We start from the raw sequence: 20,772 nt of genomic DNA, 5'->3' as shown, positions 1-20,772 counted from the left end.
GCATTTGACAAAATTCAGCAGCCCTTTATGCTAAAAACCCTCAATAAACTCGGTATCGATGGAACGTATCTCAAAGTAATAAAAGCTATTTATGACAAACCAACAGCCAATATCATACTGAATGGGCAAAAACTGGAAGCATTCCCTTTGAAATCTGGCACTAGACAAGGATGCCCTCTCTCACCACTCCTGTTCAATACAGTACTGGAAGTTCTAGCCAGAGCAATCAGGCAAGAAAAAGAAATAAAGGGTATTCAAAAAGGAAAGGTGGAAGCCAAATTGTCTCTATTTGCAGACGACATGATAGTATACCTAGAAGACCCCATCGCCTCAGCCCAAAAACTCCTGAAACTGATAAGCAACTTCAGCAAAGTCTCAGGATATAAAATCAATGTGCAAAAATCACAAGCATTCGTCTACACCAATAACAGACTTAAAGAAAGCCAAATCAAGAGCGAAATGCCATTTGCAATTGCTACAACAAGAATAAAATACCTTGGAATACAACTCACAAGGAACGTAAGGGACCTCTTCAAGGAGAACTACAAACCACTGCTCAACGAAATCAGAGAGGACACAAACAGATGGAGAAACATTCCATGTTCATGGTTAGGAAGAATTAATATCGTGAAAATGGCTATACTGCCCAAAGTAATTTACAGAATCAACGCTATCCCCATCAAGCTACCATTGACTTTCTTCACAGAACTGGAAAAAACCACCATGAACTTCATATGGAACCAAAAGAGAGCCCGCATAGCCAAGTCAATTCTAAGCAAAAAGAACACAGCGGGGGCATCACACTACCGGATTTCAAACTATACTACAAGGCTACAGTAACAAAATAACATGGTACTGGTACCAAAACAGAGATATAGACCAATGGAACAAAACAGAGGCACCGGAGGCAACACAACATACATACAACTATACAATCTTTGATAAACCTGACAAAAATTAGCAATGGGGAAAGGATTCCATGTTTAACAAATGGTGTTGGGAAAACTGGCTAGCCATGTGCAGAAAGCAGAAACTGGACCCCTTCCTGACACGCTACACTAAAATTAACTCCAGATGGATTAAAGACTTAAACATAAGACCTGGCACCATAAAAACCCTAGAAGGAAATCTAGGCAAAACCATCCAGGACATAGGAGTAGGCAAGGACTTCATGAACAACACACCAAAAGCATTGGCAACAAAAGCCAAAATAGACAAATGGGACCTAATGAACCTCCACAGCTTCTGCACGGCAAAAGAAACAGTCACTAGAATGGATCAGCAACCAACAGAATGGGAAAAAATTTTCGCAGTCTACCCATCTGACAAAGGGCTGATATCCAGAATTTACAAAGAACTCAAACGGATTTACAGAAAAAAACAAACAAGCCCATTCAAAAGTGGACAAAGGATATGAACAGATACTTTATGAAAGAAGACTTATATGAGGCCAACAATCATATGAAAAAATGCTCATCGTCACTGGTCATCAGAGAGATGCAAATCAAAACCACATTGAGATACCATCTCACGCCAGTTAGAATGGCGATCATTAAAAAATCTGGAGACAACAGATGCTGGAGAGGATGTGGAGAAAAAGGAACACTTTTACACTGTTGGTGGGAGTGTAAATTAGTTCAACCATTGTGGAAGACAGTGTGGTGATTCCTCAAGGCCTTAGAAGTAGAAATTCCATTTGCCCCAGCAATCCCACTACTGGGTATATATCCAAAAGACTGTAAATCATTCTACTATAAGGACCCATGTACACGAATGTTCATTGCAGCACTGTTTACAATAGCAAAGACCTGGAATCAACCCAAATGCCCATTGATAATAGACTGGATTGGAAAAATGTGGCACATATACACCATGGAATATTATGCAGCAATCAGAAATGATGAGTTTGTGTCGTTTGTAGGGACATGGATGAATCTGGAAAACATCATCCTCAGCAAACTGACACAAGAACAGAAAATGAAACACCACATATTCTCACTCATAGGTGGGTGATGAAAAATGAGAACACATGGACACGGAAAGGGGAGTACTAAACACTGGGGTCTATTGGGGGGAAAAGGGGAGGGCCAGTGGGAGGGGGAGGTGGGGAGGGATAGCCTGGGGAGAAATGCCAAATATGGGTGAAGGGGAGAAGGAAATCAAAGCACACTGCCATGTGTGTACCTACGCAACTGTCTTGCATGCTCTGCTCATGTACCCCAAAACCTATAATCCAATAAAAAATTTAAAAAAAAATATTGTGTGCTTCTAGAATTTAAAGCTAGTCTTTCTGGATTCTCCTGTATCCCCTGGTGGCATTGGAAATATATGTTTCAGGTTCTACACAAAGAATGTTTCCAAGTTGCTGAATTTAAACATGTTAAACACTGGGACATGAATGCACACATCACAGAGCTGTTTAACAAATAGCTTCAAATTAGTTTTTATTAGGAGATATTTGACTTTCCACCATAGACCTCCATTAAGTCTGAAATGTCCCTTTTTAGATTCTACACAAAGTAGAATCAAATCATGGGTTCAACCTTATGAGGTGAAGGAACATATAAAAAATGAGTTTAAAATACAGCTTGCTTCCATGTTGTAAAGCCAGTCTTTTGTGATTCCCCAATAGCCCAGGGTGGCATTGGAAATATCTGTTTTTAAACTCTACTCAAAAAGTGTTTCTCAGCTGCTGCATCCCAACATAAGCTAAACTCTGGAAATTGAATGCACGCATCACAAAGCAGTTTCTCTAATGGCTTCCCATTAGTTTTTATTGTGAGATATTTTACCTTTTCACCATAGGCCTCAATTCAGTGTGAAATGTCCCATTTTAGATTCTATGTGAAGTGTTTCTAAACTGCTGAATCAAATCATAGTTTCAACTCTCTGAGTTGAATGAACATACAGCAAAGCAGTTTAAAATATAACCTGCTTCTAGGTTTTAATGCCTGTTTTTCAGGCTACCTTCATAACCCAAGGTGGCCTCGAAAATATGTTTTTAGATTCTACACAAAGTGTTTCTCCGCTGTTGAATCAAAACATAAGTTAAACTCTGGTAGGTGACTGCACACGTCACAAGGCAGTTTCACAAACAGTCTCCCATTAGTTTTTATTGTGAGATATTTGACTTTCCATAATATGACTCCATTCAGTCTGAAATGTCCCTTTCTAGATGATACACGAAGTTGTTTCTAAACTCCTGAATTTAAACATAGGTTCAACTCTCTGGTTTTTTTAATTAATGATTTTACTATACTTTACTTAAAAAGTACACAGCTTTAAATTGGTTTCAAGCAGAAGGGACACTGCCTACAACTGGCGGTCTCATTTCTGATGAAGGGTGATTATCATGTGGCAAACTCACATTTGCATGTAATTTTTGTTAACATATCTTTTAGAGTTTATATCATGTACAGTTTAAACTCATGATGAGATGCTGATGGTTGGACTATATTCATGTATCATATGTTGCACCATATTTTGGTTCACAGTTTATCCATGATTTAGCATGCCAAGAGAACATCTCAGTCAGTGTCACCTTGAGAAGAGCATCAAAAGCAGAGGGAGCAGTAGGAGGACTGGCAGGGCCTGGAGACCCGGCGCAGCCCCACACTCCTTTGCATTCTTCTCAGTATGGAAGCCATGACAAGATTCTGGGCACCTTCTGATCTTCTGGGCCTTTAGATGTTCACACTTAAGGGATTCATTATACCTAATTTCAATGGGCACCATGGTGATGGGGGCCACAGATTCGCAGAGGCAGCTGCAGTCCACCACTACCATGAATAGGTTGCTGCTTGGGATTTGCTGGATGAAAAAGGACTTGGAGCAGTCTTCACAAGCTATATTCCCTGTGGTCTCCTTGATGGTGCACTAAGAGACAAATGCTGGATATTCAGTATCACAAGGCTCCAGGGTCTGTTTCAATTTCTGGGCTTTAGCTGTCATATCGGAGTGCCACCAACTGCAGAGGTTAAATTCCACCAGGAACAAGACAAGTTCTGTCATTATCCATTTTACTGCAGAGAGGAAGGCATTATAAGGGTCCAGGAGGCCATGGGCACCATCACTGCTTTTCTTGTTGGCTCTACACATGACTTGGTAGTCATAAAGGGTAATTCTTTAACGGAGCCAATTGTTAGCAATTTGTTCATCACAGCTCCCTCGATCTCACCAAAAAAGTCTCCAGTCTGGGCCTGGCATGATGGCTTATGCCTGTAATCCCAGCACTTTGGGAGGCCGAGGTGGGTGGATTACAAGATCAAGAGATCGAGACCATCCTGGTCAACACGGTGAAACCCCATCTCTATTAAAAATACAAAAAAAATTAGCTGGGCACGGTGGTGCGTGCCTGTAATCCCAGATACTCAGGAGGCTGAGGCAGGAGAATTGCCTGAACCCAGGAGGCAGAGGTTGCAGTGAGCCGAGATCACGCCATTGCACTCCAGCCTTGGTAACAAGAATGAAACTCTGTCTCAAAAAAAAAAAAAAGTCTCCTGTTTGTGTGTAGTCGTCAGACACCAAAATAAATCCATTATTGTCTATGAGGTAACAGTTCACAGTCTCATCAGCACAGCTGATGGAGCATTTGCCATCCAGGGAGGCACACTGTCTGCTGGCAGTCCAGAACTTCCTTTGGAAAAATTCAAGTTTCATCTGAATGCCTAGAGCTTTTCAGTCCCTGTTTTGTAATTTATCTTCAAACAACATGTTGGATGAGCACAGTAGTTCACGCCTTAATCCCAGTACTTTGGGAGGCCAAGGTGGGTGGACCCTGGTCTTTTTTTTTCTGTAGTCATTTTTAAAATGAACTCAAGTAAATTCATACTAACAAGCATTATGTAGTTGCCTATTGTATGACAGGAATGGTCTTGGATCCAATCATTCCTTTGATTTCTAAGAATCCCAGGGAAATGCCTAAGTCTTTAGTTTCCAATTTGAGGATAAGGTGAAAATCTTGTGTGCAAAATAGCGGATTTTGGTTTAGCAAGGTTAATTGAAGACAATCAATACACAGCAAGACAAGGTGCAAATTTTCCAATCAAATGGACAGCTCCTGAAGCTGTACTCTATGGTCGGTTTAAAATAAAGTCCGATGTCTCGTTATTTGGAATTCCACAGACAGAACTGGTAACAAAGGGCAGAGTGCCATATCCAGGTATGGTGAACCATGAAGTACTAGAACAGGTGGAGCAAGGATACAGGATGCCCTGCCCTCAGGGCTGTCCAGAATCCCTCCATGACTTGATGAATCAGTGTTGGAAGAAGGACCCTGATGAAAGACCAATATTTGAATATATTCAGTCCTACTTGGAAGACTACTTCACTGCCACAGAGCCACAGTACCAGCCAGTAGAAAATTTATAATTTGAGTAGCCTATTTTATATGCACAAATCTGGCAAAATGTAAAAAACTTGTGTAGAGTTTCTACAGGAATCAAAAGAAGAAATTCTTCTTTACTCTGCATGTTTTTAGTGGCAAACTGGAATCCCATATATGGTTGCACAAAACCACTTTTTTTGTTCCCAAGTATTAAACTCTAACGTACCAATGATGAATTTTCCAACCTATTTCAGGGTCCAAAGAAAATAGAGCTAAGATACTGATGACAGTGTGGGTGATAGCATGGTCATGAAAAACAGTGAGGCTACTGCTTAAAAATCATTTTCTTTCTTTTCTTCCCCAACCTTAGAATTGCTCAAAGAAAATTATTTATTGTTACCAATTAAACTTGAGAGATAAAAAACTATACCATAATGAAATATAAAATTAAGGAATATTATGGGACCAAATAATTCCATTCCAGTTTTTTGAAGTTTCTTGCATTTATTATTCTCAAAAGTTTTTTCTAAGTTAAATAGTCAATATGCAATCTTAATATATGCCTCCGTTTTCATGGACATGGGCCAGGTTTTTCAAAAAGAATATAAACAGGATCTCAAACTTGATTAAATTTTAGACCACAGATGTGGAATTTGAAAGTATAATACAGTATGCTAATATTCATATTCATGAAACTAAAAAGTAGAATAAGAAATTTTTCACTTCAGTCCTTTTTGAAGAGTTTGGCTTAGAATAATGAAGGTAACTAGAAAGTGAGTTAATCTTATTAGGTTGCATTGATTTTTTTAAGGCGTTATGTAATTGAAGCTACTAACCAATCAAAGGGGAAATCTTTTAATCTTTAGATAGCATGCAAAGTAAGACCCAGCATTTAAAAAGCTCTTTTTCAAAAACAGACTTGGTACTGGTGAGATATTGCTAATATGTCCATATGGTGATGGGTGCCACAAATAGAAAATATGACCCAGATCAGGGACTTAAATGCACTTTTGCTCATGTTGAATATAGATGGTAGAGAAGAAAATGTATTTAAAAGAAATACGAGATAAGAAAATGTAAAAGTTTTGAAAGTTTTGCAAGTAGAGGGATAGAATAAAATGTTTAATGTTGATGTCATAGAGTGACAAAATGGCTTTGCTGGCACTCAAAGTTCCTCATTTAGCTATGTTCTGAGACTATGAAGAGTTATAAGGTATAATTATAAAACTAATTTGTCTTATACACTATATGGGTGTTATTTGTTTAAAATAGTGAAGTTACAGCTTCACATTAAATCCAGGAGGATGCGGCTTTTATGCAAAACATTTTTAGAACTCCAGTTTTCAAATCATGTTTGAATCTACATTCACTTTTAAAAACTACCTAATGGTGGTCATTTTTTTCCATTTAGAATATATTAAATAGTTGAATTTTGGAGGAAAACTTGTTCTGAATATTAACAGTGGGGGAAAAGTGGACAGTTGTTTTTACCCAAAAGTACAAAAGTGAAACATACAAAATAAGACTGATTTTAAAGAGTAACTCAAAAATTTCAAAACACAAATTTGAATAGCAGCACTAGTGATTTAAGTCTCTAGCCGAAGACCAAATCAATGAAATAAAACGAGAAACCAAGATTAGAGAAAAAAACTCAAAAAGGAATGAACAAAGTCTCCAAGAAATGTGGGACTATGTGAAAAGACCTAACCTACATTTGATAGGTGTACCAGAAGGGGACGAAGAGAATAAATCCAAGCTGGAAAATACTCTTCAGGACATCATCCAGGAAAATTTCCCCCACCTAGCAAGACAGGCCAACACTCAATTGCAGGAAATTCAGAGAACACCACAAAGATATTCCGCAAGAAGAGCAACCCCAAGGCACATAATCGTCAGATTCAATAGGGTGGAAATAAAGGAGAGAATTCTAAGGGCAGCCAGAGAGAAAGGTCGGGTCACCCACAAAGGGAAACCCATCAGACTCACAGCAGATCTCTCGGCAGAAACACTACAAGCCAGAAGAGAGTGGGGGCCAATATTCAACATTCTTAAAGAAAAGAACTTTCAACACAGAATTTCATATCCAGCCAAACTGAGCTTCAGAAGTGAAGGAAAAATAAAATCCTTTGCGAACAAGCAAGTACTCAGAGATTTTGTCACCACCAGGCCTGCTTCACAAGAGCTCCTAAAAGAGGCACTACACATAGAAAGGATCAACCAGTACCAGCCATTCCAAAATCACACTGAATGCTAAAGAGCATCAACATAATGAAGAATCTACAACAACTAACAGGCAAAACAGCCACTTAGCATCAAAATGGCAGTATCAAATTCACACATAACAATATTAACCCTAAATGTAAATGGACTAAATGCACCAATCAAAAGACACAGACTGGCAAATTGGATAAAAATCGAAAACCCATCAGTGTGCTGTATCCAGAAAACCCATCTCACATGCAAGAATACACAAAGGCTCAAAATAAAGGGATGGAGGAAGATTTACCAAGCAAATGGAAAGCAAAAAAAAGCAGGAGTTGCAATTCTCATCTCTGATAAAATAGACTTTAAAGCAACAAAGATCAAAAGAGACAAAGAAGGCCATTACATAATGGTAAAAGGATAGATACAACAAGAAGAGCTAACGATCCTAAACATATATGGACCCAATGCAGGAGCACCCAGATACATAAGGCAAGTTCTTCAGGACTTACAAAAGGACTTACACTCCAACACAATAATAGTGGGAGACTTTAACACTCCACTGTCAATACTAGACAGATCTACCATACAGAAAATCAACAAGGATATCCAGGGCTTGAACTCAGACCTGGAGCAAGCAAACCTGATAGACATTTACAGAACTCTCAACCCCAAATCCACAGAATACACATTCTTCTCAGCACCACATCACACCTACTCTAAAATTGACCACATAATTGGAAGTAAAGCACTGCTCAACAAATGCAAAACAACTGAAATCATAACAAACAGCCTCTCAGACCATAGTGCAATCAAGTTAGAACTCAGAATTCAGAAACAGACCCAGAACCGCACAGCTTCATGGAAACTGAACAACTGGCTCTTGAATGTTGACTGGGTAAACAACAAAATGAAGGCAGAAATAAAGAAGTTCTTCGAAACCAATGAGAACGAAGACACAACGTGCCAGAACCTCTGGGACACATTTAAAGCAGTCTCTAGAGGAAAGTATATAGCAATAAGTGCCCATATGAGGAGAATGGAGAGATCCAAAATTGACACCCTATCATCAAAATTGAAAGAGCTAGAGGAGCAAGATCAAAAAATCTCAAAACCCAGCAGAAGACAAGAAATAACTAAGATCAGAGCTGAGCTGAAGGAGATTGAGACACGAAAAACCCTTCAAAAAATCAATAAATCCAAGAGCTGGATTTTTGAAAAGATCAACAAAATAGACAGACCACTAGCCAGATTGATTAAAAATAAAAGAGAGAACAACCAAATAGATGCAATAAAAAATGATAAAGGGGAAATCACCACAGATTCCACAGAAATTCAAACCATCATCAGAGAATATTACAAACAACTCTATGCGCATAAACTAGTAAACCTGGAAGAAATGGACAAATTCCTGGATTCCTGTGTCCTCCCAAGCCTAAACCAGGAGGAAGCTGAGACTATGAATAGACCAATAACAAGGTCTGAAGTTGAGGCAGCAATTAAGAGCCTACCACACAAAAAAAAGCCCAGGTCCAGATGGGTTCACAGCCGAATTCTACCAGACACACAAGGAAGAGCTGGCACAATTTCTTCTAAAACTATTTCAAACAATCCAAAAAGAGGGAATCCTTCCCAAATCATTTTATGAGACCAACATCATCCTGATACCAAAACCCGGCAGAGACCCAACTAGAAAAGAAAACTTCAGGCCAATATCCATGATGAACATAGATGCAAAAATCTTCAATAAAATATTGGCAAGCCGATTGCAAGAGCAAATCAAAAAACTTATTCATCACGATCAAGTATGATTCATCCCAGGGATGCAAGGCTGGTTCAACATACGCACGTCTATCAATGTAATTCACTACATAAACAGAACCAAAAACAAAAACCACATGATTATCTCAATTGACGCAGAGAAGGCATTTGACAAAATTCAACAGCCCTTTATGCTAAAAACCCTCAATAAACTCGGTATCGATGGAATGTATCTCAAAGTAATAAAGGCTATTTATGACAAACCAACAGCCAATATCATACTGAATGGGCAAAAACTGGAAGCATTCCCTTTGAAATCTGGCACTAGACAAGGATGCCCTCTTCCACCACTCCTATTCAATATAGTACTGGAAGTTCTAGCCAGAGCAATCAGGCAAGAAAAAGAAATAAAGGGTATTCAAATAGGAAAGGTGGAAGCCAAATTGTCTCTATTTGCAGACGACATGATAGTATACCTAGAAGACCCCATTGCCTCAGCCCAAAAACTCCTGAAACTGATAAGCAACTTCAGCAAAGTCTCAGGATATAAAATCAATGTGCAAAAATCACAAGCATTTGTCTACACCAATAACAGACTTAAAGAAAGCCAAATCAAGAGCGAACTGCCATTCGCAATTGCTACAAAAAGAATAAAATACCTTGGAATACAACTCACAAGGAACGTAAGCGACCTCTTCAAGGAGAACTACAAACCACTGCTCAACGAAATCAGAGAGGACACAAACAGATGGAGAAACATTCCATGTTCATGGTTAGGAAGAATTAATATTGTGAAAATGGCTATACTGCCCAAAGTAATTTACATAATCAACGCTATCCCCATCAAGCTACCATTGACTTTCTTCACAGAACTGGAAAAAACCACCATGAACTTCATATGGAACCAAAAGAGAGCCCGCATAGCCAAGTCAATTCTAAGCAAAAAGAACACAGCGGGGGGCATCACACTACCGGATTTCAAACTATACTACAAGGCTACAGTAATCAAAATAGCATGGTACTGGTACCAAAACAGAGACATAGACCAATGGAACAAAACAGAGGCACCGGAGGCAACACAACATACATACAACTATACAATCTTCGATAAACCTGACAAAAACAAGCAATGGGGAAAGAATTCCATGTTTAACAAATGGTGTTGGGAAAACTGGCTAGCCATGTGCAGAAAGCAAGAACTGGACCCCTTCCTGACACCTTACACTAAAATTAACTCCAGATGGATTAAAGACTTAAACATAAGACCTGGCACCATAAAAACCCTAGAAGAAAATCTAGGCAAAACTATCCAGGACATAGGAGTAGGCAAGGACTTCATGAACAAAACACCAAAAGCATTGGCAACAAAAGCCAAAATAGACAAATGGGACCTAATGAAACTCCACAGCTTCTGCACGGCAAAAGAAACAGTCACTAGAGTGGATCGGCAACCAACAGAATGGGAAAAAATTTTTGCAGTTTACCCATCTGTCAAAGGGCTGATATCCAGAATTTACAAAGAACTCAAACAGATTTACAGGAAAAAAACAAACAAGCCCATTCAAAAGTGGGCAAAGGATATGAACAGATACTTTACGAAAGAAGACATATATGAGGCCAACAATCATATGAAAAAATGCTCATCGTCACTGATCATCAGAGAGATGCAAATCAAAACCACATTGAGATACCATCTCACGCCAGTTAGAATGGCGATCATTAAAATATCTGGAGACAACAGATGCTGGAGAGGATGTGGAGAAAAACGAACACTTTTACACTGTTGGTGGGAGTGTAAATTAGTTCAACCATTGTGGAAGACAGTGTGGCGATTCCTCAAGGCCTTAGAAATAGAAATTCCATTTGACCCAGCAATCCCATTACTTGGTATATATCCAAAAGACTATAAATCGTTCTACTATAAGGACACATGTACACAAATGTTCATTGCAGCACTGTTTACAATAGCAAAGACCTGGAATCAACCCAAATGCCCATTGATAATAGACTGGATTGGAAAAATGTGGCACATATACACCATGGAATATTATGCAGCAATCAGAAATGATGAGTTTGTGTCGTTTATAGGGACATGGATGAATCTGGAGAACATCATCCTCAGCAAACTGACACAAGAACAGAAAATGAAACACCGCATATTCTCACTCATAGGTGGGTGATGAAAAATGAGAACACATGGACACAGAAAGGGGAGTACTAAACACTGTTGTCTATTGGGGGGAAAAGGGGAGGGCCAGTGGGAGGGGGAGGTGGGGAGGGATAGCCTGGGGAGAAATGCCAAATATGGGTGAAGGGGAGAGGAAAAGAAAGCACACTGCCATGTGTGTACCTACACAACTGTCTTGCATGCTCTACTCATGTACCCCAAAACCTATAATCCAATAAAAAATTAAAAAAAAAAGTCTCTAGCAAGGGAAAAATTGAATCTGATAAATAAAATGAAGGTCTGGTGTATATGTTTTAAAATACTCTCATATAATCACACCTTAAATTAAGCCTTATATTAGGTTCCTCTATTTTCAGGATGTAATTCTTAACTATCATTATTTACCTGATTTGATCATTAAATTTGAAATTCTTTGCCATGGCATATATGTTCAAATTCAAACCATTTTAAAATGTGACAGATGGACTTCATGCAAGTTGGCAATAGTGCTGGTACTAAAAATTGTGGTTGTTTTTTCAGTTTACAAAACCTGCTTAGTATTGACTCTACCAAGAGGGTATTCCTAAGAAGAGTGCCATCATTATTCCTCTTGTCAACAACTTGTGACATGAGATTTTTAAAGGGCCTTATGTGAACTATGATATTGTAATTTTTCTAAGCATATTCAGAAGGGTAACAAAATTATGTACTAAATCTGATCAGGAAAGTAAGCCAGGAAACGTTGATAGCATTCATTAGGTTTTAACTGAATGGAGCAGTTCCTTATATAAGAACTTGTATAATAGGGATAAAACACTAACTTAATGTGTATTCATTTTAAATTGTTCTGTATTTTAAATTGCCAAGAAAAATAAGCAAGTTTGTATATTTGAAGATTTTTTTTCCAACAGCTTTTTGTCTTCAGTGTCTTAATGTGGAAGTTAACCTTTACCAAAAAAGGAAGTTGGCAAAAACAGCCTTCTAGCACACTTTTTAAAAAATGAATAATGGTAGCCTAAACTTAATATTTTTATAAAGTATTGTAATATTGTTTTGTGGATAATCGAAATAAAAAATTCTCATTGAATGCAAAAAAAATCCTTTTACCATTGTTTCTCCTTCTTCCCCTCCCCTCCCTCATTCCCTCACTCCTCCCCTCCTTTGCTTGCTCAGCCTCTTTTGTTCAGTATGTGTAACTTGAAGGTAATTTGTACTACTGGATATCTGACTGGAGCCACAGATACAGAATCTGTATTGTTACTGAAACACAGCATGGATTAACATTCAACTTAAATAAAACAAACCTAAATTAAAAATGCCAAATATCATTGCTCCTCCACACTTTATACTTCTAAAATAAAATCTCTAGTCCAAACAGTAAAAAAAAAAAAAATGTTTTTCCAGGAAAAACCATGTAATTCCAGGAAAAATCATGTTTTCCGAGAACGTTTCCAGACATATTTCTCAGAGCCTTTGCAACTCCAGAGGAGGAGAGTGGGGCCACCTTGGTGGGCAGCTGGCTCAGACCACCCAGACGTGGGACAGAGGTGTGGGCCTCCCCATCCTGTGCTCTCTGGGAAGGGACAAACCCAAGCACCAAACCAGGACACTGTCCTTTGACATTCCCTTACCCTGCCAAAGATCGTCATTTCTTCTCCCACCTTTGCCACCACCAGACAGGCAGAGGTGGGGTGGGTCCTCCTGCCTCCGCCCATCCCCCTTCTGTGAGCTTGGACCTCCCTGGGTGGTGCTAGGCTCTGAGCTGGGGGCTCTGACCAGGGTTCACTCAGGCCCATCCCCTGTGGGCCCAGGGACCACGTTTGGGGAGGTCAGAGGATGTTTGTGGCTGGACCAGCTTCCCCATCCTCATTAGTACAATAAACTGCTCAGCACTTTTCCTTCAGTTCAATGCACAAATGCTCCTGGGTCCTCATGGGGGCAGAGAGCCTCCCCTGGGCCTGCAGACAGAGTTTTATTAGCAGTACCTCATGCCACGGGATTCTGTCAGCCCGGCAGACTCACTTCTCAGTATCTTCACCTGAGCAGGTGTCTATGACCCTAATGCGTTCTGTTGAGGCCTGCAGGAAAAACAGACTCCCCTCCTGGGTTTCCACACTCAGGCATCAGAGGACTGGCTCCTGTGACCGGGTCCCCTCTCCTCTGAATGGGAAAGGGGTCCGGGGATGTGAGGGTGTGGCACAGAGGGGAGGGGAGACAGTGCTGGGGCAGCCCGTCATCTGTGGTCCCCTTCCCAGATGCGGGATCCTTGGGCACTAACCTGCCTGGGAAGGAAGGACCCTGTGCCCTCCGTCCACCCCCAATCCTGACATCCTGTTCATCTGCACTTGCCCTGTGCTGTGAATGTAATGGTGGTCTCAGCCCCACCCCATCATTTGTTCCCCAGTGAAAAGACGTGGCATTTTCATTTGTCTTTGTTTACACATCTGTGCACTGCCTATAGCAGTCGACTGTCACAGCTTCTGACTTCAGATGGTAGAATGTGTGCACTGACTGTGAGTCAAATAAACACTTGAGATGAAAAAATAAAAGAGAGAGAGCCACAGGCCCGAGATGAAGCTGGCCATGGATCAGATGTTCCCCAAGGGTGCCAGGCCCTACGTGGACCTGGACAAGGTGGGAGGTAGCACCAGGCTCCTGATGGACTTGGCAGCCAATGAAAAGGCTGTTCACACAGACTTTTAAAATGATTTTGAAGATCTCTTTGATGATGATGACATCCAGTGAGATGCTGTCTGCTGCAGGCCAGGCCCTTGGTGCAGAGCCTTGGTGTGAGCCTGTGCATGTTTTGAAGAACATGGAAGTCCATTGAAATGAGGACCTGGTTAACCAAGAACGACAATAATGTACTCAGCCACCTGGACGAGGCTGTTCATCGCTGATGTGACCAGGTTTTGCCCTCAATTCAATTAAAAGAAAGCAACATAAAAAAGAGATATTTCCCATTTCCTCGAACTAGCTGTTGATTGTTTCTTATCTTTGTTCGCCTTCGACATGCCTGAGCCAGTCAAGTCTGCTCCCGCCCCAAAGAAGGGCTCCAAGAAGGTGGTGACCAAGGTGCAAAAGAAGGACGGCAAGAAGTGCAAGCGCAGCCGCAAGGAGAGCTACTTTGTGTACGTGTACAAGGTGCTGAAGCAGGTGCACCCCAACACTGGCATCTCCTCCAGGGCTATGGGGATCATGAACTCCTTTGTCAACGACATCTTCGAGCACATCGCGGACGAGGCTTCCCACCTGGCGCATTACAACAAGCACTCGACCATCACCTCCAGGGAGATCCACACGGCCGTGCGCCTGCTGCTGCTGGGGGGAGCTGACCAAGTACGCCGTGTTGGAGGGCATCAAGGCTGTCACCAAGTACAGCAGAGCTAAGTAAACCTGCCAAGGAGGGACCTTTTCTGTAATTTCCTGATCTGATCAAGAAAGCTTCTTACCAAAGGGGGAAAAAAAAGCACAATTGCTTTCTGTTACCTCATTATCTACTGCAGAAAAGAAGACTGAGGAATGCAACCACACCTGGATGGAATTTTCCACAAGATAAAGCTGGCCTCTTGGTCTCATTCAGACTTCAAAGAGAATCATTTACAAGTTAATTTCTGTCTCCCTGCGTCATTACTTCTCCCTTATAATCATTCACTGTTTTTCAAATAATTGTATACATTACCCATCTCCTCTTTTGCCTCTGAGAAAGGGTATATAAGCTTCTGTACCCCACCAAGGCGTTGGAGTAATCATTCTGTGATCCCCAGCCCTGTACATTAATCAATTTGTATGCTTTTTCTCTTAAAAAATCATTTTTTAAAATTAATTTTAGATGGAGGTAAAAGTGAGTTTATTTTATGCACAGCAAAACATATTTAGGTCAGTTTAAATAGGAGCAATTGGTAAATTTATCCTCAGCTAGCATAGAGGTGGGCAATGTTAAAACGATTCAAAGCTTGGTTGGACACCCTTCATTTTATACTATGCGTGGGATACAGCACATCTGTGAGACAACAAAGGCTAAGAGCTCTGCTTCTAATCCTGCATTACAAATATAATAATAAAGTACATTTGCTGTTTGTGGTTTTAAAATTATTTGCTGTAAACATCCCATATTATTTCTTAATTAGTTTCAGAGCTGGAGTCTATATCTATGTCTATGCCAAATTATCATTTATTCTGTGAAAAGCAGCACAAATACTGTTCATTCTGGTTTTGACACAAATTTCTTAAAAAAAGGTTAAGGCCATTTAACTGGATCAGGGCCAACTGACGATTAACCTGGCAAAAGTCAAACTACTGATTTAAGAGTTTTGAAAAAGAGCCATTAGTGGTTGTAGTGTATCTTCTTCCTTGGTAACTTGACACAGTTTGTAGGATTTATTAGTCTCCAACATCTCCATCTCAATCTCCAATAAGCCAAAGAAAATGAAAACTTAAGGCTAGCAGAGCTGTCTCGAGCAGATCACCCAATGCTGTTAGGTAGGGGATGGAGAAACAATCTGGGTCCTTTCCTTTCCTCCAGAAGTGATGGACCATCCAGTCAGCAATCCACAGCAAGGTAAATAACTGTAACACAGCAGCAAATAAATACACTACTATGAAGATTATCATTAAAGAAATATGACCACTTTTCATCAGATGAATAGGGTAGAGGAAAATTAAATGTCCAGGAATCACTAAAAGCAGCAGAACTTGGGGAGACTTATTATTTACTCCTGGACCAAAGAAAGTTCTAAATGGGTAGTAACAACCTTTGGGTTCATCAGGCAGTTCTCCTGGAATGCTATGTAAATGGAGGTTGGTAGAAATCCTGCTAGCCTGAATGGCTAACAAATTACCACCAATACCATTAATAACTGGCGTGTAAACAACAATCCCAACCAAGTTTGGGTCAGATAGAGTTGTGTCCAGAATAAGGCCCCCAATTCTACTTATAACCGTAGCTGTTATGACAGGCTCCCAGCCTGAGTGGAGAACTGTTCTTGTGGCTGGATGTTTGGCAGCTATTATAATCCAAATAGGAGTTAGAGCCAAGAAAAAGACACCAACTAATGGAGGAATGTAGTAATAGGTCTCAAGACAGGAGTATAAACCCTGACTTATCCAAGCCAATATGGCAAGAGTTATAAGGTCACCAAAACTAGCAGCAATGGGTGTAGCAACATTATCAGGATTTACACCAGTCTTCTTTGAACAAATGATAACCCCAACCATTATTATTCCGTGCAGAAGTGATGCAATGAAGGCAGTTGCCGCACTGCTGGAGCACAAATGTATGGAATGATCAAGGTAATATTTTCTTTCTGGAATCCAGCCCAATATAATTGCTGCCACAGTTGCTAGAAAACCAATTACTGTTGCCTGAACCTGCTTTAAAGCCAAGTTGCCAATTATTAAACTCCACTTTTCAATGGGTGAATCCATCTTCCCAATATTTACCTCAGTAGATAATCTGAATGCCAATGTCATTTACAAGTTCCCTTTGAGACCAACAAGTGCAGGGACTAAAATGAAAACTTCTGTAACTTTTCTGAACACCTCCCAGTGCTGTACTATATCCAGTACCATGCCAGCTGAAACCTTTCCAAAACCAGTTAGCAAAAAGGGCACAAGCATTTGCAATGCCCTGATGCCACTGGATTCCTTTGGTAATTTTTGGCTCACTTCTACAATAGCATCTTCATCACCATCACTAGATATGTCTTCGTCTTGTAACATGGCAGTGGTTTCTGAAGTCTCCCTTCCATCACATTAATTGTAGTTGGCATAGTCATCATACTTTTGGCTGCAGCTTGATGATGCATGCCCATTACTGGCATGAAAAGACTGCTCTGAGAAACTGTGATACTCCATGAGTTGCTCAGATCTATTACTAAAAGTCTGTACTGCAGTTGATAATCCATCTTGCCAAATGCCGTTTGCTTTTTTGTGCCCGTCTTCTTGGTTTTTCTGGTAAATTACTGGAACCATACTCAAGAGTAAATTTAAAAACTTGTCAGATTGAATTGTGTTTAAACTCAAAGTCCAATCTACAAAACCTCCTCCACCGCTTGGACCACCACTTGTTTTGTCAGTAATAGATCTTCCTTTACTATTAGTCATATTGTCATTGCAAAAGACCCTGTAGTCCTTAGATCTCAAGCTTCGTGAACCACAGCAGATGAATCAGGACATTTCCAGAACATATGTTTGGAGGAGGTCACGTGAAAGCTGCCCCAAGTGTGCTCCGCGGCTGCTGGTCCCAGTATGGTCGATGTTTCTGGTGCTGCTGAGTCTCAGTGGGGCAAACGGACCCTGGCCCACTCCCTGGAGCAGCTGCGTAGGTTACCACTTCCGCCACCACAGATTCGCATCCGACCGTGGTGGTTTCCGGTGCAGGAATTCAGAAACCCTTTGGTGTTCTATCTGGAGGCACGGCTGGAAGATACGCTCTTTGGCCCAGACTGAGCCGTAATTCCAGAAATGGAGTGGACGAGCCAGGCCCTGTTGACAGTGGACATAGTGGACTCTGGGAACCTAGTCAAAATCACCATTTTGGACGGCCCCGTGTACAGAATCGGGTTAAGCCATGCTCCTGTGCCTGGCATGATTTCACCAAGAACATCGAGCCTGAGCTGAGAAGATGAAACACCTTGAGAATAACTTGAAGGCCCAAGCATCAGACCCCCAAACTCCCCAGGATTCTGTTGCTTAAGACAACAGTGTCAGTAGCATCTGGAGAACTTTGCAACTTTTGCTGCTAAAGTTGAAGAGAAGCAAGTACAGCATTCCTAAATCCCTGCTTTCATTTTTCCTGTGTCTTGATGAAATGTGGTTTATTTTGTTGCAAGAGTGAATTTGAACTATTCTAATAAATGGCTACTTTGCCCAGTGACATTAAGATCTTCATTCACTTATAATAAAGCAAATTTATATTTAAAAAACCGGATGCTTAAATAAACCCTTGAGAGTAAGAATCTTCCATAAATGCCTAAATTTCTGGAATTTATCAGGGAAGGGTGGGAACCCTCCCCAAAGCCAAGTTCCCAGATACCAGCCAACCACCAACCTTGCAAGTGGACCTTGCTAAAGATAATGTTGCTATAATTTGTATTTATCTCATTTTCTTTTGAGGAAAAATCATAAAAAATATTGTTTTTTTACTGAACAATAGTTCAGCTACGGATGTTCTGAGTGGGTAATGTCTGGAGGAGGTCATTTCTGGAAATGCATGAATTTACCAGTTTGTGCCTAATTTAGTTTTTATTTTCATTAAAAAAACTATGGTTTATGTTTTCCAGCTATAAATAAAATAAACCCTCATGGCCAAGGTTCTATGTGAAACAAACAAGGGAGGTAAAACGGTGCCTAGAGACACATCTGAGAACAAGATAGCCAACTTCATGAATTACCCCAACATCTTACAGGGCTGGAGTTTGACAGTTAATTCAGCCATCCACTCCCAAAGTCAACTCTCATATCCTTGCTTATACTTTCTCTTTCATCAAATGAAGAAAAGTGAAAATCCTGTCTCTTCAACTATCCATGAGCAAAATATCACATGGATTCCTAAGACTTGTAGTTAATGAAAAATCTGGGTCATAAAAAAAAGTGGCCAGAATTCACACTTCCAAATAAAAGTATTTTTTTTCACCGAGGCAGGACTACGTTTAATGGGATAGTTAGGGGACAGCACCAGCCCAGGGAATCCTGGGACAGATCAGGGGTGGGCAGGGGAGGGTCTGGTCACTCATGGGGGTACTGGGGATGCTTGGGGGTTCCTGTGCAGCAACTGGCACCAGCTATTTTATTTTCATAGCTTGTTTGCTATGTTTTTATTTCATTTTAAATCTGAGCCATTTTTGGCAATATCTTTTAAAAAATCATTATGAAACATTTATTGGAAATGTATAGATTCACAAGAAAGAGACACCAAAGTGTTTGGGAATTTTAATCCCAAGAAGTAAACATCCCAGAGTCAGATCCCATTTGCTGTTATTCAGCCATGTTTGTATGACTGAATGTAATTTAGGAAATCAGAAATTAGAGATGAAAAGTACAAATATGTAACAATGGTTGTAATTGCTTTTTTTGAACTTACTGGCTTTAACTTAAGTAATATAGGTGTGTAGTTATTTTATCTAAAGGTGTCAGATTATCTGTGGCCCTGTTAATTAACTGCAGGAATCAGAGAGAGGACAAAAATGCCTGTATAATTTCTTTTGAAGGCTAGTCCTTATGTTTGTAATTTCTGTTAAATATTTTCTACAGATTGCTTCACTTCCCCTTTTCCCCAATAGCAAGTTTATATTCTTGTAATGTTTACTTTGGTCAACATGGTAACTTTTGGAAGCAAATGCCAAAATGTAAGATTCTCACAAGCAGCAAAGGAGTGTAACTGCCTGTAGCCACCACATCAAGGGCAGAGAAGAGGCTCGTGTACTTCAGATTGATCTCACTGTACAAAAAGAGTGGAAGAAATAAGGGTCTCTCATTTTATTACACTTGGGTCATGTACAAGGTTGAACCATATAAAATTGCCAATGTTCAACCATTGCTGATCTACAAAAGTGACAGTATCATATGCCTCAACTTAATACTTACTATTAAATGCAAGTTAAAATCTCTGTGAGGCAAAGGGATAATATTCTCTAGGAACTCACTTTTTTTTAAATTTTTTATTGGATTTTAGGTTTTGGTGTACATGAGCAGAGCGTGCAAGACCGTTGCGTAGGTACGCACATGGCATTGTGCTTTGCTTTGGTTCTCCCCTTCACCCACATTTGGCATTTCTCCCCAGGCTATCCCTCCCCACCTCCCCCTCCCACTGGCCCTCCCCTTTTCCCCCCAATAGACTCCAGTGTTTAGTATTCCCCTTTCTGTGTCCATGTGTTCTCATTTTTCATCACCCGCCTATGAGTGAGAATATGCGGTGTTTCATTTTCTGTTCTTGTGTCAGTTTGCTGAGGATGATGTTCTCCAGATTCATCCATGTCCCTATAAACGACACAAACTCATCATTTCTGATTGCTGCATAATATTCCATGGTGTATATGTGCCACATTTTTCCAATCCAGTCTATTATCAATGGGCATTTGGGTTGATTCCAGGTCTTTGCTATTGTAAACAGTGCTGCAATGAACATTCGTGACATGTGTCCTTATAGTAGAACGATTTATAGTCTTTTGGATATATACCCAGTAGTGGGATTGCTGGGTCAAATGGAATTTCTACTTCTAAGGCCTTGAGGAATCGCCACACTGTATTCCACAATGGTTGAACTAATTTACACTCCCACCAACAGTGTAAAAGTGTTCGTTTTTCTCCACATCCT

At 40.3% G+C, this 20,772-nt stretch overlaps 5 pseudogenes; 3 read left to right on the top strand and 2 right to left on the bottom strand.

Moving 5' to 3' along the window:
* Positions 1-3,443: 3,443 nt before the first annotated feature.
* LOC144581004 (voltage-dependent calcium channel subunit alpha-2/delta-3 pseudogene) lies at positions 3,444-4,190 on the bottom strand (annotated as a pseudogene).
* Positions 4,191-14,027: 9,837 nt separating this feature from the next.
* Positions 14,028-14,201, top strand: LOC144581245 (COP9 signalosome complex subunit 9 pseudogene; annotated as a pseudogene).
* A 267-nt stretch (positions 14,202-14,468) lies between these two features.
* LOC144581028 (histone H2B type 1-K-like) lies at positions 14,469-14,850 on the top strand (annotated as a pseudogene).
* A 941-nt stretch (positions 14,851-15,791) lies between these two features.
* On the bottom strand, positions 15,792-17,561 carry LOC144580963 (solute carrier family 41 member 2 pseudogene; annotated as a pseudogene).
* Positions 17,562-17,705: 144 nt separating this feature from the next.
* Positions 17,706-18,153, top strand: LOC144581247 (oocyte-expressed protein homolog pseudogene; annotated as a pseudogene).
* Positions 18,154-20,772: the final 2,619 nt, after the last annotated feature.

This window comes from Callithrix jacchus, chromosome X (genome assembly GCF_049354715.1).
Source record: "Callithrix jacchus isolate 240 chromosome X, calJac240_pri, whole genome shotgun sequence".
Lineage (NCBI taxonomy): Eukaryota > Metazoa > Chordata > Mammalia > Primates > Cebidae > Callithrix > Callithrix jacchus.
This window is presented reverse-complemented; position numbering and strand designations above follow the sequence as displayed.